Source organism: Leucopleurus acutus (genome assembly GCF_964270905.1).
Source record: "Leucopleurus acutus genome assembly, chromosome: 12".
In the NCBI taxonomy this organism is placed as follows: domain Eukaryota; kingdom Metazoa; phylum Chordata; class Mammalia; order Artiodactyla; family Delphinidae; genus Leucopleurus; species Leucopleurus acutus.
In genome coordinates, this window is record NC_139154.1 from 65,848,980 (window position 1) to 65,864,872 (window position 15,893).

A 15,893-nucleotide genomic window follows, 5' to 3' on the forward strand; every position below is an offset into this window, starting at 1 on the left:
TCGTCCGTGAACGGGGCCTTACCTGAAGGATAACTCCCGGTACTAAGATCCCAGACTCATCCTTTCAGAACCCATTTCTAAAGCTTTTCCTTCTGGCCTGCATATTCTTCCAGAAAAATCCTCATTTGTAACTTCATGTAAGTGGGATTTGATGTTTGCTGAAGACCCCGCAGACCCAATATTTGTCATTAAATGAAAACACAGTTTAGACCAAGTTAGGACCAGGTAATGCCACACAGTCCATCTGTCAGCAAACCCTACCAGCACTACCTTCAAAGCACATCTGGGGCCTTCCCTGGTGGTCCAGTGGTTAAGACTCCATGCTCCCAATGCAGGGGGCCTGGGTTCAATCCCTGGTCAGGAAACTAGATCCTGCATGCCGCAACGAAGATCCCGCACGTGGCAACAGAGATCCCACGTGCCGCAACTAAGACCTGGCACAGCCAAATGAATAAATAAATATTAAAAAAAAATTTTAAGCACGTCCATAACTGGAACAATGCTTTTCACCAACCGGATGCCACCACTCTGGTCCAGCCATCAAGGTCTTTGGTCCAGACTGTTGCAGCTGCCTCCCCACTGGAGTTACTGCTTCCACCTGCGACCCTGAAGTCTATTCTCCACACAGCAGCCGGGGGATGCTGTGATAGTGTAGGTTGGACCATGTCACTCCTCTGCTCATGTCCTCCCAGTGGCTCCCATTCCACCACTCAGAGTAAATCCAAAGCCCTAACTATGACCTTCACAGCACACATGGTCTGGCCCCATCCCTAACCCACCTCCCCTTCTCCTCCCCCGTCTGACGCCTCTGCCCCAGTCACACAGACATCTTCACTGTTGCTCCAACACCCAAGGCACGCTCCCACTTCAGGGCCTCTGCCTGTGCCATCTCCCCCACTAGAAAGTAAGCACTGGGGGCTTCCCTGGTGGCACAGTGGTTAAGAGTCCGCCTGCCGATGCAGGGGGACACGGGTTCGTGCCCCGGTCCAGGAAGATCCCACATGCCGCGGAGCGGCTGGGCCCGTGAGCCATGGCCGCTGAGCCTGCGCGTCCGGAGCCTGTGCTCCGCAATGGGAGAGGCCACAACAGTGAGAGGCCCGCATACCGCAAAAAAAAAAAAAGAAAAGAAAAGAAAGTAAGCACCGGGACTTTCCTGGTGGCACAGTGGTTAAGAATCCACTTGCCAATGCAGGGGACTTGGGTTCAATCCCTGGTCCAGGAAGATCCTACATGCCGCAGAGTAACTAAGCCCGTGCGCCACAACTACTGAAGCCCGCGCACCTAGAGCCCAAGCACCACAACAAGAGAAGCCTACGCACTGCCAAGCCCTTGCACCTAGAGCCCATGCTCCGCAACAAGAGAAGCCACCGCAATGAGAAGCACGCACACCACAATGAAGAGTAGCCCCCGCTTACTGCAACTAGAGAAAGACCACGCGCATCAACGAAGACCCAACGCAGCCAAAAAAATAAATAAAAGAAAGAAGGGAGGAAGAAAGGAAGGAGGGAAGGGAAGAAAGAAAGAAAGAAAGAGAGGAAGGAAGGAAGGAAGAAAGGAAGGAAAGAAAGAGAAAGAAAGCTCGCTTCAATGAGGGCAGGGATTTTTGTGTTTTATTCATTGCTGTATCCTCAGCACCTGGCAACGTGTATGACACAAAATAGGTGCTCCGTTAGGATTTGATGAATGAATGAATGAATGAATGAGCGATCAAATATGAACTGGGCAGCCTGGTGCTTCATCCTTCTTTATCTTCATGGCTACCCCCAACCTGCAGATGTTCTGACAAACAGTGGAACTTTGGGTGGGTGATTTTAACACTGGAGGAGTCTGCCTTGTGTTACTTTTTGACTGCAGCTATAAGAACCAGAATCACTTTTTTTTAAAAAAGACTATTTTTTAGAGCAGTTTTAGTTTCAGAGCAAAATTGAGAGGCTATGTCTCGACTAGGAGGACATATCTCATATATTTCCTACCCCAACACATGCATAGCCTCCCCCGTCATCAGCACCCTCCACCACAGTGGTGCATTTGTCACAGTTGATGGATGTACACTGATACATCATTATCACCCAAAGTCCATAGCTTTAGAGTTCATTCTTGGTGGTGTACATTCTACGTGTTTGGACAAATGTACAATGACATGTACCTACCATGTATCATACAGAGTTAGTTTCATTGCCCTAAAAATTCACTGTGTTCCACCTGTTCATCCCTCCCTCCCTAATCCCTGGCAACCATTGATCTTTTTACTGTCTCCATAGTTTTGCCTTTTCCAGAATGCCATATAGTTGGAATCATAGAGTATGTGGCCTTTTCAGATGGGCTTCTTTCACTTAGTAATATGCATTTAAGGTTCCTCCATATCTCTTCATGGCCTGGTAGCCCATTTCTTTTTAGCATCATACACTGTATGATGTACTAGTTTATCCGTTCACCTACTGAAGGACATCTTGATTGCTTCCAAGTTTTGGCAATTATGAATAAAGTTGATGTAAACATCATGTACAGGTTTTTGTGTAAACATAAGCTTTCAACTCCTTTAAGTAAATAGCAAGGAGTGCAATTGCCGGACCATATGGTAACCGCATGTTTAGTTTTGTAAGAAATTGTCAAACTGTCTTCAAAGTGGCTGTACCATTTTGCATTCCCATCAGCAATGAATGAGAGTTCCTGTTGCCTCATATCCTCACCAGCAATTGGTGTTAGCAGTGTTTTGGATTTTGGCCGTTTAGTAGATATGTAAACAATCACTTTTTATATTTGTTTCTAGAGGTGAAACTCAAAGCCCACTGAAATATATACAAAAAATAATTTTAAAATCAAAGAGAAGAAAACAAACCTAAATAAAAGTGCATAAACATATAAATACGTCTTTCTAAACTGAAAAAGCCCAAAGGTATGGACTTTGTGGGACCTGGCTTCTTAGGAGAGCAGAGCTGGTAGGGAGAAGTTTATATATACACGTGTAAAATATATAAATATGACCTTTGGAGATTGTTACATAAATTCCCCAGACCCCTTTCTCGGAAATGTTTCACTTTGCTTAAATACTGCCTTGCACTGGAGAAATCTACAAGCTTTCTAATTGCCCTTGAAGATGTCTGCTTCCTGGAAGCACGTTATAAGTTATAAAAACAGACAACTAGGATATTTTCATCCTATCCTGTGGCAAGCACCTGAGAGACAGCTGCCCCAGCTGCAAACCCACTGGAACACCTTCAGGTCTCTACTATTGGATAATTCTGACAGTTTTCAGGGTCCCTTAGCTTTAAAAAGTGACAATGTCCATTCTTAGCTTGTCCAACTTGTGGTCCACTCTGACCCCAGGTTAGTAGCTGTGCTTGGCCAGTACTTGCCAGACTTGCCCACATAGTTTAACACGGTCTCCAAGAGTGGTGTCAGCATTTGTCTCAAATCAAACCCACAAGGCTTCAATGTACCATTTTCTTACATGGCCAACACTAGTTCGATTTCTATTACTTACCACAAAACAGGTTTTTGCATGTAGAGTCAAAGCAGTAATTATGAACGAAAAGAAGTATTATCAATTCTATTAAATATGACTGTATACAATACGATAACATACAGTTTTAATATATTTATACACTGGAGTCCCCAAGGTGGATGGATGTGAGTCTGGACTGAAATGGCCAGAGACCTCTCTGAGATAGGTTGTGCTCTGGCCCAAGCAACACCCCCAGAGGTTCCCCTAGACTCAGGGACTGCTTTCTCCCTCATCCCAGCTGCTTCTCAAAAACAAAGATGCAAAAACAGAATTCTCTGGAGCTCTTTATGACATTCCCTTTCATTTCCATTCAACCAGGCTTTTTTTTAAAAAGTACAGGAAGTTCCCTATTGGCCCATGAAAACTCGCTTTGAAGCTCCTTAACTCTATTGCGGGTGGGTGATTCAGGCAGGGCCCACAACACTTTATCTTCAGTGTGGATCGTATTTACCCCCTCTTCATCCTTCCCCCATCAAAACCTACTCTCAGGAAAGGTTCTGCAATGTATCAGTCATTTACACTTTGGAATTAATTTCAGTGGCAGTGTTTTCTCTTTTCCAGAGATGATTATGTTTTCAGCCACATTTCTCAGATTAAGCATCAACAGTCTGGGGAGGAGGGAAGCGAGAGGAGCAAGAGGCCTTCCTTGTACCTCTGAAATAATACAATAGCAGCAAATACTGAAATAGAGTTTATACATACCAGGCACTTTGCAAATATTATACCATTTAAGTAATGGGCTCTGATTACATGATTTAATATATGTAAAGTGTTTAGCACAGTACCTGGTGCACATAATAAATAATCAATTAAAAGTGGCTATTATTTAAAAAAAATAATCCTCATAACAACTCAATGAGTTGTATATTACTCCATTTAACAGGTGAAGAAACAAAGGTAAATGACTTTCCAAACACACTCAGATGATAGATGTGGGGCTAGGATTTAAATCCAGATTTATCTGACTCCAAAGATGTGCTCTTCTTATAACACCATTTGGATTTCAAATAACAAAAGCCTCAGCTGAATCTGCCTACCAGGGAGTCTGGTCGGAAATTTAGGCACACAGGGAAGTGTCATAAAATGCTTTTTCTTCAACTTCCCTGTTGGCAATAGTTAAGAATCCGCCTGCCAATGCAGGGGACATGGGTTCGAGCCCTGGTCCAAGAAGATCCCACATGCTGCGGAGCAACTAAGCCCGTGTGCCACAGCTACTGAGCCTGCACTCTAGAGCCCGCAAGCCACAATCACTGAGCCCACATGCCACAACTACTGAAGCCAATGCACCCTAGAGCCCGTGCTCCTCAACAAGAAAAGCCACTGCAATGGGAAGCCTGCGCACTGCAACAAAGAGTAGCCCCCACTCGCCACAACTAGAGAAAGCCCACGCAGCAACGAAGACCCAAAGCAGCCAAAAATACATAAATATTTTTTTAAATGTTTAATGCTTTTTTCATATTTTAATTTTGTTTATTTTTATTGCAGTATAGTTGGTTTACAATATCATATAAGTTTCAGGTGTACAACATAGTATTCACAATTTTTAAAGATTATAATCCATTTATAGTTATTATAAAATATTGGCTATATTCTCTGTGCTGTGCAATATATTCTTGTAGCTTATTTATATTATACATAGTAGTTTGTACCTCTTAATCCCCTACCCCTATCTTTCCCCTCTCTTTTTCCCTCTCCCCACTGGTAACCACTAGTTTTTTCTCTATATCTGTGAGTATGCTTCTTTTTTGTTGTCACCAGTTTTATTTTTTAGATTCCACATGTGATATTATATAGTATTTGTCTTTCTCTGTCTGACTAAGCATAATACCCTCCAAGTCTATCCATGTTGTTGCAAATGGCAAATTTTCATTCTTTTTAATAGCTAAGTAGTATTCCATTGTGTATATACACCACATCTTCCTTATCCATTCATCTGTTGATGGACACTTAGGTTGCTTCCATATCCTGGCACTTGTAAATAATGCTGCTATGAGCATTGGGATGCATATATCTTTTGAATTAATGTTTGCATTTTCTTTGGATCTGTACCTAGGACTGGAATTTCTGGATCATACAGTACTATTTTTAGTTTTTTGAGGAACCGCCATACTGTTTTCCACTATAGCTGTACCAATTTACATTCCCACCAGCTGTGTACAAGAGTTCCCTTTAATCCATATCTTCCCCAGCATTTGTTATTTGTGATCATTTTTTTAAAAATAAATTTATTTATTTATTATTTTTGGCTGCGTTGGGTCTTCGTTGCTGCATGCGGGCTTTCTCTAGCGAAGACCGGGGGCTACTCTTCCTTGTGGTGCATGGGCTTCTCATTGCGCTGGCTTCTCTTGTTGCGGAGCATGGGCTCCAGGCACCCGGGCTTAGTTGCTCTGCGGCATGCGAGATCTTCCCCAACCAGGGCTTGAACCCATGTCCCCTGCATTGGCAGGCGGATTCTTAACTGCTGCACCACCAGGGAAGTCCTATTTGTGGTCTTTTTGATGATGGTCATTCTGATAGGTGTGAAGTGATATCTCATTGTGGTTTTGATTTGCATTTTTCTGGTGATTACTGATGCTGAGCATCTTTTCATGTGCCTGTTGGCCATCAGTATGTCTTCTTTGGGGAAATGTCTATTCAGGTCTTCTACCCATTTTTTAATCAGACTGGTTTTTTTGATAGTGAGTTGTATGAGCTGTTTATATATTTTGGATATTAACTGTTCAGTGGTCATATCATTTGTAAAATGCTTCATTTTTTATAAGACTTTACTTACCATGAAAAGCTTTTCTATCAGTTTTCTCACCCTCACCACTTCCCAGAACAGGGGAGGTTATTTCCCCCCCACCCTGGTACTCACAGCACTTATTGTTGGGGAAGTGACAGCCTGAGAAAAGACGAAAGTCCCTAACATCCTGGCATGTCAGAGTCAAGCGCCAGCATAAGCCTCTTTGATTTACTTCTGTTCCCAAGCAAGCCGGGAAAGAGACAAGCGTTGTTCTAATTTCTCTGAGACGAGACCCAGGGCCAAGTGGCAAGTGAGTATACGATGATGCTAACCCATGCCTCCTTCCTTCCTCCTGCTTCCCCGGTCACATCCACGTACTCTGTCCATTTGACGAGGCCCACAAGCGAAGCAGGCTGTGTGCATCTCCACTTCCTGCCGGGGTGGTGGGGACTTGAGTTAGGACTTGGTGTTAACGGGATCATCCCTGAATGAACCAGTAGGACAACACTAACATAAAACTCTGTTTCAGGTCTGACCACCTCCCAGACTAGAGCTATTGGCTCACAAAGGCAAGAGCCTAAGGGCAGCTAGTGGCTGAAGAAACAACTCAGAGACTGGGGCCCACGCAAGACATGTTCATTCATGGTGTCTTCCCTTCCAGCCTCTTGGATATGGAGGGATATTTATAGTAGGATATATATGGCCTCCCTCAAACGTTCCCCTGAACATATGCTAACTACAGGGATTCTTTATTCCTTGTGGAAAATGTTCTTGCCACATGATAAAGCCTTACCGTTGATTTGGATGTTCTGTGCCGTGTCCTCTTTTAACTGAATTCAAAACAAAACCCTTCCAGAAGTCCTTCTTGCAGACTGCTTTGAGGGTCCAACATGAACAGTCTGGGAGGTAAGCTGCACAGCCCCTGCTGAGAGCAACATCCCCTGGGCCCACCCTGATGGATACAGAGTGATGTCTCTCGACAAACTCGACCCACTCTCCCAGTCTTCCAGATTGTCAGCGAAGTCTAAACAATGTAAAGAAGTCACCCCAAGGCTTCTTCCAGGTTTTGTTAATCAGACGTGATGGCTGATAGGCAGAAATCACCACTGTGGTCCTTCTGCCTCTAAATCATATAAGGATACATGGGCTCCACAGTGCTGTCCTTGAAAACGGATGCTTAATAAGGTTTTCTTTCCTTATGGGAAAACACTGATCTGCAAGGCTCTGCATTTCCCTTGTTCAGGTTATCCATCAACGTTTTGTCTGCAATATCTTATTTCTGGATTTAATGGGGCCTCAATGACCAGGGAGGTCTTGAGAAGGTCATTTGCTATGAGGGCTGGTTCTCTGGGCTCCCATATCAGGGTTTCCTGAGTAACTGGCTGGGAAAGTCCGCTGTGCTAGAGTTCCCTGGGCCCTGAGCTGGGCCCATCTGCAGCCCTTGCCCTCCAGGACTCTGACGGCACCAAGGCTGTGGGCAGCAGCGGGACCCAGGTGCTGGGCACAGAGCCCAGGCAAGGGAGGCTGCAGCAAGGTTGGCTGCAGTTTAGGGGACAGGCAAGAATTAGGTCATATCTGGAAAATGCCACTAAAAATCTATCAACGCGTGAGGAGGGAAGGTCATAGCCAGATCAGTGCAGAGTGACAAGTGGGGGAGTCTATACAGGAAGACAGTATGTGAAGTCAGAAGGTAACCTGTCAAGAGTTAGAGTGAAAAACAAACCAGAAAAATAGTGAAAAAAAAAATTGATTTTTGACAAAAGTGTCAGTGTAACTCATTGAAAAAAGAAAATTTTTTCAACAAATGGTGCAGGAACAAGTGTTTAACCCTATACAAAAATGAACCTTGACCGTTTCATAGGCAAAATTTAACTTCAAATTGATCTATAAGGGCTAAAATTGTGAAACCTTTAACAGAAGACACAGGAGAAAGTCTCAGTGACCGTTAGCTTGCCAAAAATTCTTTAAAAGGACTGAAAAAATACAAACTATAACAGTGTGTTGTACTTAATGTCACTGAACTGTACACTTAAAAATAGTTAAAATGGGGCTTCCCTGGTGGTGTAGTGGTTGAGAGACCGCCTGCCGATGCAAGGGACACGGGTTCGTGCCCCGGTCCGGGAAGATCCCACGTGCCGCGGAGCGGCTGGGCCCGTGAGCCATGGCCGCTGAGCCTGCGTGTCCGGAGCCTGTGCTCCGCAACGGGAGAGGCCACAACAGTGAGAGGCCCGCGTACCGCAAAAAAAAAAAAAAAAAAAAAAAAGTTAAAATGGTAATAATTCAGCAGAAACTGCACCAAATGAACAGTTAGTTAAACCTCTTTAAGGTCTCAAGTATAGTAAACCATTAATGGGAACTATGTTGCTTTTGTGTTATGTATATTTTACCACAATAATCGTAATAATGAAAGAGAGAATACCTTCTCTTCAGACAATTGCCAGGGGAAAAAAACTCACAAACTGTCAAAGAAAATTTAAAATGCAAAACTTTTGTTCTTTAAAAGGGAACCTTCCTACACTGTTGGTGGGAATGTAAATTGCTACAGCCACTATGAAGAACAGTATGGAGTTCCTTAAACAACTAAAAATAGAACTACCATATGATCCAGCAATCCCACTCCTGGGCAGACACCCGGAGAAAACCATAATTCAAAGAGCAACATGCACCCCAATGTTCATTGCAGCACTATTTACAGGACATGGAAGCAACCTAAATGTCCATCTACAGATGAATGGATAAAGAAGATGTGGTATATACATACAATGGAATATTACTCAGCCATAAAAAGAATGAAATAATGCCATTTGCAGCAACAGAGGTGGACCTAGAGATTATCATACTAAATGAAGTAAGCCAGACAGAGAAAGACAAATATCATATGATATCATTTATATGTAGAATCTAAAATATGATACAAATGAACTTATTTACAAAGCAGAAACAGACTCACAGACATAGAAAACAAATTTATGGCTACCAAGGGGAAAGCGGGTGGGAGAGGGATAAATCAGGAGTTTGGGATTAGCAGATACAAACTACTATATATAAAAGAGATAAACAACAAGGTCCTACTGTATAGCACAGGGAACTGTATTCAATATCTTGTAATAAACTATAATGGAAAAGAATATATATATATGTATATATATGTATATACATACATATATATGTATATATACATATATATGTGTATATATGTATATATGTATATATATGTGTATATATATATGTGTATATATATATATAACTGAATCACTTTGCTATACACCAGAAACTAACACAACATAGTAAATCAACTATACTTCAATTAAAAAATAAAATAAAACTTCTGGTCTTTAAAAGAGGCTGTTATAAAAATGAAAATGTTGCATATGAAAAGTTGCAAAACCTTATCTGACAAAGGACATGTTCCAAAATATATAAAGGACAGTTACAACTCAATAATAAGACAAACAATCCAATTATTTTTAAAATGAGCAAAAAATTTGAACAGACATTTCACCAAAGTAGATAGATAGATGGCAAATAAGACCTGAAAAGATGTCTGATATAGTCATCAGGGAAATGCAAACTAAAATCACAATGAGAAACTGCTATATATCTACTAGAATGGCTAAAATTAAAACGACTAACTATACCAAACGTTGGCAAGGAAATAGAGCAACCACAACTCCTCATAAACTGCTGAGAGGGAAGTAAAATGGTACAACCACTTTGGAAAATGGTTTGGCCGTTTCTTATCGTATTAAATATATACCTACTATATGATCCAGCTGTTCAACACCTAGGTATTTACCCTGGGGAAATGAAAGCATATGTCCACAAAAGGCTTGTCCTTGAGCTTTCTTAGTAGTTTTATTTGTAATCGTCAAAAACTGGAAACAATTCAAATATCCATCAAGACGAGAACAGATAAACAAATTTAGTATATATGTACAAGGGAACACTACTCAGCAACAAAAAGGAATGAACTATTGACACATGCAATAACATGGATGAACCTCAAAATAATTATGCTGAAAGAAGCCCGACCAAAAAATAGGACATGCTGTCAGCTTCCATATATAAAATTCTAGAAAATGCAAATTAATCTATAGAGATGGAAAGCAGACAAATGGTTGCCTAGGAACGGAGGAGGGGAGAGTGAGGGATGGATTACCAAGGAGCACAAGGAAGCTTTGGGGAGTGACAGACATATTCATTATCTTGATTATAGCAATGGTTTCATGGCTGTATACATATGTCAGAATTCATCCATTTGTATTGTTAAATATGTGCAGTTAATTGTATACCAATTATCATTCAATAAAGCCTTCAAAAAAAAGAAAGAAGGAAAAACCCACCCCCTGCCATCAATAGGCAATACAGAGTCATGGCTGGAATGTGGGCTCTGGAGGCTTCTCCAGGTTTGGATTCAGGATCTGTGTATGACTTACTAGCTGTGTGACCTGGGCCAAATCATGTGATCTCTTTAAACCTTGCTATCTTCACCTGTGAAATGAGATAATAATAGTGTTGTGAAGACAAAATTATCTAGAGTTTATAAAGTACTTGGAATAGCAGCTAAAGTATGGAAAATGTTGGCTATCGTCATCGTCATCATCATCGTTTGTAGAGCTGATGATTGAAATGCAAGGCAGACAGATACTGGAGATCAGTGTCCAGGTGGGTGGGTGGAAGGGAGTAGGTGAGAAGTCAAGAATTCAGGTTTGACAGGGATACCCAGAAGTTCCACCATCCTAAGGAATGGTGTTATGGTGCAACCTTCCAAGCAGCCACGTTTAGCAGGTCTAGAAGCTGCAGGGGAAAGAGAGACACGTGGACACACCTGGATGAAAGCGTGCGGATAGAAAATACAGTTTCACAGACTTCGTGGGGGCCCTTTCAAATGTTCCTGAGTTTCTAGCCAACACTTTGTTGGTGCCACATTAGACACGGTGGAAGATAAACTCTTCTCCATCCCTCTTGCCCTGAAAGTGGTTTCCTGACATATCAGAGGGACCACCTTTCAGTGTTCCAATGCTTTCCAGTCAACCACCCCTTGTGGCTCACACCAGATCTGGGGTGCCACCCCAGAGAGTCAGCACTGCCTCAGCTTCTGTCTGGCCTGGACGATCAGAACACTCACCTAGTCCCTGCCCAGAAGAACAGCGACAGGGTAGCGGTAATGCCACCAGCAGCTGACCGCTCACAGTAAGGGCAGCAAAATCGGTAGAGGAATGCAAGGCTTAGGGGGAAATACTGAGCTGGTACTGGTGGAAGGTGAGGAGGGGAAATGGCTGGTTAGAAACTGGAGGAGATTTCTCCAGGATCCATCAGCGAACCAAGTAAGCACAAATCCCAAAAACAGAAAAACCATGAAATCAGCAGTCAGGGCCGTGGTGGGATCCAGTTGGCCAGAAGCCTGTGTCCAGGCAATTTCATTCTCTGGGAGAGGTTCCTACAGGAGGAAGGAGGAAGGGAAAAGTGGGAGAAGGATCATACTAATTAATAAATAGGTGAACCAGGCCAGTGTGTCTATCGGAGGCTGCATGGTAAAAGGGCATCTCAGCTTGAAAGAACTGCAGCAAAGGACAAGGACTCTTAAGAGCTCACGGCTCAAAATCTGGCTGCACTGCTATGCTGGTTGCACTCCGTTCGCATACACACACACACACACACACACGTCCCCTCCTCCACCCTCCTGCTCTGTGCCCCGATGACTGACCCCTTTAGGCTGCATCACCTGGATTCTGGATGGGTTTGGCCAATGGGAGCCACGGGAGGGATGGGAGAGCAGGAGAAATGAGAGTCGGGGTATTTCTTGCCTGTTCCCTCCTTGCTTTGGATCCTGGTACTGGCAGTGGCTGGGTCCCTCTGTGACTCTAGGCCGACCCCCATGGGTCCAGGTCTCACCCACCTCTGGTCCCACTCTTTCCACTCCTTGGTCCTTTAGGCTTGTGGGTGTTCAGAACATCTTGCGGTTGCTTGTCTCTGGGTAACTCAACAGTCTTGTTTGTCCCTTAACCCTGCCCTCACGTCTCGAATTGAAATCTCCTTGAACCACCTTTAGTGGATCCAGTCGTTAGCTGTGTAATGACCGGGAACAGTCGATCTCTGGGCTCCACTTTCTCATCTGTGGGTGGGGATACTAGAGGCTGCGAGGACTTGGAGGTTAATGTACACGGTTAGCCACTGCTGTTATCCCAGGAGATGCGCCACTGGAGGACCCTCAGGACATGACTCTTGGATTCTGTAGGTCTTCTAGTCCCTTCTCCTGCCTCCTCCCCACCACCAAGCCTTTTATCCCTTGGATAAACCCTGCTCACTCAGACTGAAGGGGAGAGGAACAACGTTCCTCTGGCTCCTTGTCACACAGACCCAGAAAGGCAGGAGGGGCAGTGTGCCAGCCCAGCCCATCAACCTCCCCATGACAAAGGTCAGCCTGCCTGGAATAAGGAAGTACCCACAGCCAGGAAAGGGAAATCCAAACCCGAAAATACAGGAACTGAGCATGTCAATCAACATGGGCCTGCAGCGTCCTTGCGGAGTGCTGTTTATGAGGCGATAAACCATTTCAATACTCTGTTTTGGAACCCACAAGATCTCCCTGAATGGCTTTTGAGAAGGTACTGCTAATAAGAGCCTCCAGGAGGACTGGAGGGTGAGATGGGGGCACCTTTGCCTTGAAGCTGCAGGTTTCCTGTGGGGGTGGAGGGAGCACCAGAGCCTGGAGAGGATACCATGAGGGGGGTAGCCCTGGGGATGACTCCAGGGTTCAGGCGGGCAGCTGGAATCACAGGTACTAAAGGCTAATTTTGTGTCCTCTGCAGAGTTGTGAGGAAGAGAGACATTACTTTTTGTAGCGGGCCTGGAGACAGAGGGCTATACTGCGGTGGTCAAATCATGGTACGGGTCCTGAGCTTAAATCCTGGCCCTGCCATTGGTTTGTTGTCTGACCTTGGCAAATATACTTACCCTCTCTATGACTCAGTTTGGCCACCTGTAAGATGGGGATGATAATAGTAATAATATGCCTGTCCTACTGAGTTTTTGATGATTAAATGAGATAACATATATTATGTTCTTAGCACGGGGCCAGCACAGGGTAAGTACTCAAAAAATTAGTATTATCGAGAATGTTACCACCACTGCCATCTCTTCCCATCTACCCTTTTCCCAGCTCCAGAGACAGCAGGGGTCCCTAGGGGGTTAACACATAATAACTTGACACCTATTTGGGGGAAGGTGATAAAGCAAAACAAATTCCAGGTCCAGATCAACTCTCACAGCCCAGCAGAGTCCAGAGGCTGCTGGAGGGAAAGGGCAGAAACTGGGGAGAGTAAAGCAGCCAATGCCAAGTGAACTACGTGCGAACGGCCCTGAACAGGGCCAATGGCTAGTGGTCCCGTTGGGGCAGTGCCTTAGGAACTCTCTGACACAGGACTGGCAAAACTGGACATGACTACACACTCCTTTGTAGAAGGCAAAATAGTCGGGAGAGGGTCTCCGTTTTGAAGATCCATAATAACCCATAAGAAATACAATCTGCTGATGTTAGACAGAAAATGTGTAGCAAGAGAGAGGGTGGTGCCAGGGGAAGAGGCCAGCTGGTTCCCAAGAGGGTTCCCAAGGCCATAGCATCCCTTAGTGACTTTTCCAGAGTCTGAGGCTATCCCTCATCAGGCTCCAAAACTTGATGTTGTCAACAGGCTGAGGGTGGATTGTCTCTTAGGGATAGACTAACATCAACCAGAGTAATAAAATACTGATATATAGACCAGAATGCTAATTCTTTCCTCCTTTCTTTCTTTTCTTCCTTTCTTTCTTTTCTTCCTCTTTCTTTCTTTCTCTCCTCTCTTTCTCTCTTTCTTTCTTCCCTCCTTTCTAATATTTAATGAATACCTACTATGTGCTAGGCAGCTATAAATAAAAGTCTCCAATCTCACAGAACATACATTTTAGTTGGGGAGAAAAAAATAAACATCTATCAAGAGAATCAGAAAATAAGCCACAGGCTGGGAGAAAATATTTACAAAAGATATATCTGAAAAGGAATGTTAACCAAAATGTTAACAAAGAACTCTTAAAATTCAACAATAAGAAAACAAACAACTCGCTTAAAAACTGGGGGAAAGATCTGAACAAATAGACATCTCGCCACAGAAAATACAGTTGGCACATAAGCATGTGAAAAGATGCCCAACATCGTGTGTCATTGTGAGTTAAAACAGCAATGAGATACCTCTACACACCTATTAAGAATGGCCAAAATCTAAAACAATGACAACAGTACACACTGGTGGGGCTGCGGGGCAACAGGAACTCACATTCATTGCTGGTGGGATTATATAATGGTACAGACACTCTGGAAGATGAGGCTGCGGGGCAACAGGAACTCACATTCTTTGCTGGTGGGATTATATAATGGTACAGACACTCTGGAAGACAGTTTGACAGTTTCTTACAAATCTAAACGTGCTCTTACTGCACGATCCAGCAGTCTCGCTTCTTGATATTTACCCAAAGGAGCTGAAAACTTATGTCCACACAAAAACCTGCACACAAATGTTTATAGAAGCTTTATTCATAATTGCCTAAACTTGCAAGCAACCAAGATGTTCTTCAGAAGGTGAATGAATAAATAAACTGTGGTACATCCAGACAATGGAATATTATTCAGCCATAAAAAATAAGTGAGCTAATAAACCATGCAAAGACGTGGAGGAACCTTAAATGCGTATTACTAAGTGAAAGAAGCCCATCTGAAAAGGCCACACACCGTAAGATTCTAACCACATGACATTCTGGAAAAGGTAAAACTATAGCTATGGTAAAAAGATCAAAGGTTGCCCCAAACATTGGGGGAAGCAGGGATAAACAGGCAGAGCACAGAGGATTTTTAGGGCAATAAAACTACTCTGTATGATACTATAATGTCGGATATATACCATTACAAATTTGTCAAAACCCATAAATGTACAACAAAAAGAGTGAAGCCTTATGTAAACTATGGCCTTTGGTCGATAACGAGGAAACAAAGGTGTCACACTGGTGCATAGGGGAGGTACGGAGGGGAGGGCTTATGTGGGAACGCTCCATAACTGCAGCTCCATTTTGCTATGAACCCAAAACTGCTGTGAAAAATAGTCTGGTAATATTTTTAATCTATAAATAATTAATAGAGCATGTTAAGCACCAGGGTTAGGTGTGGGGAATATGAGGAAGGGGGGCCACTTAGCTAAGGCAAGGCCACCTCCTCAGAGCCACGATCAGAGGCATTCCAGGCAACGCGAACAGCAAGGGCGGGAGTCCTGAGTAAACTGCCCAGCAGACTGGGACCCCTGCCTCTACGGGCCTGCATCCCTTCTCTGCAGGCACCCAGTGCAGGGAGGTGAGTTATAGGCAGAAGGCCATGTGGTGAGCAAGGAGCCACAGCAAGGGAGGAAGGGACTCCAGGTGGTGACTGGCAAAGGCTGCAATGCCTCTTGCCAGCCCGGGCCTCTCCCTGCCCGGGGCCAGGATGTCTGTGGATTGAGGCTGCTCCCACAGGCAGTGCTGGGGAGTCTGCCCCCTTGCCCCTGCTACCCACACATGTCCCCAGGTTGGTTAATGCAACTTAGTTGGCTACTGTTAAATCTTGCTTGGGCAAATTATCCAAATTATTTCACCTCTCTGTGTCTG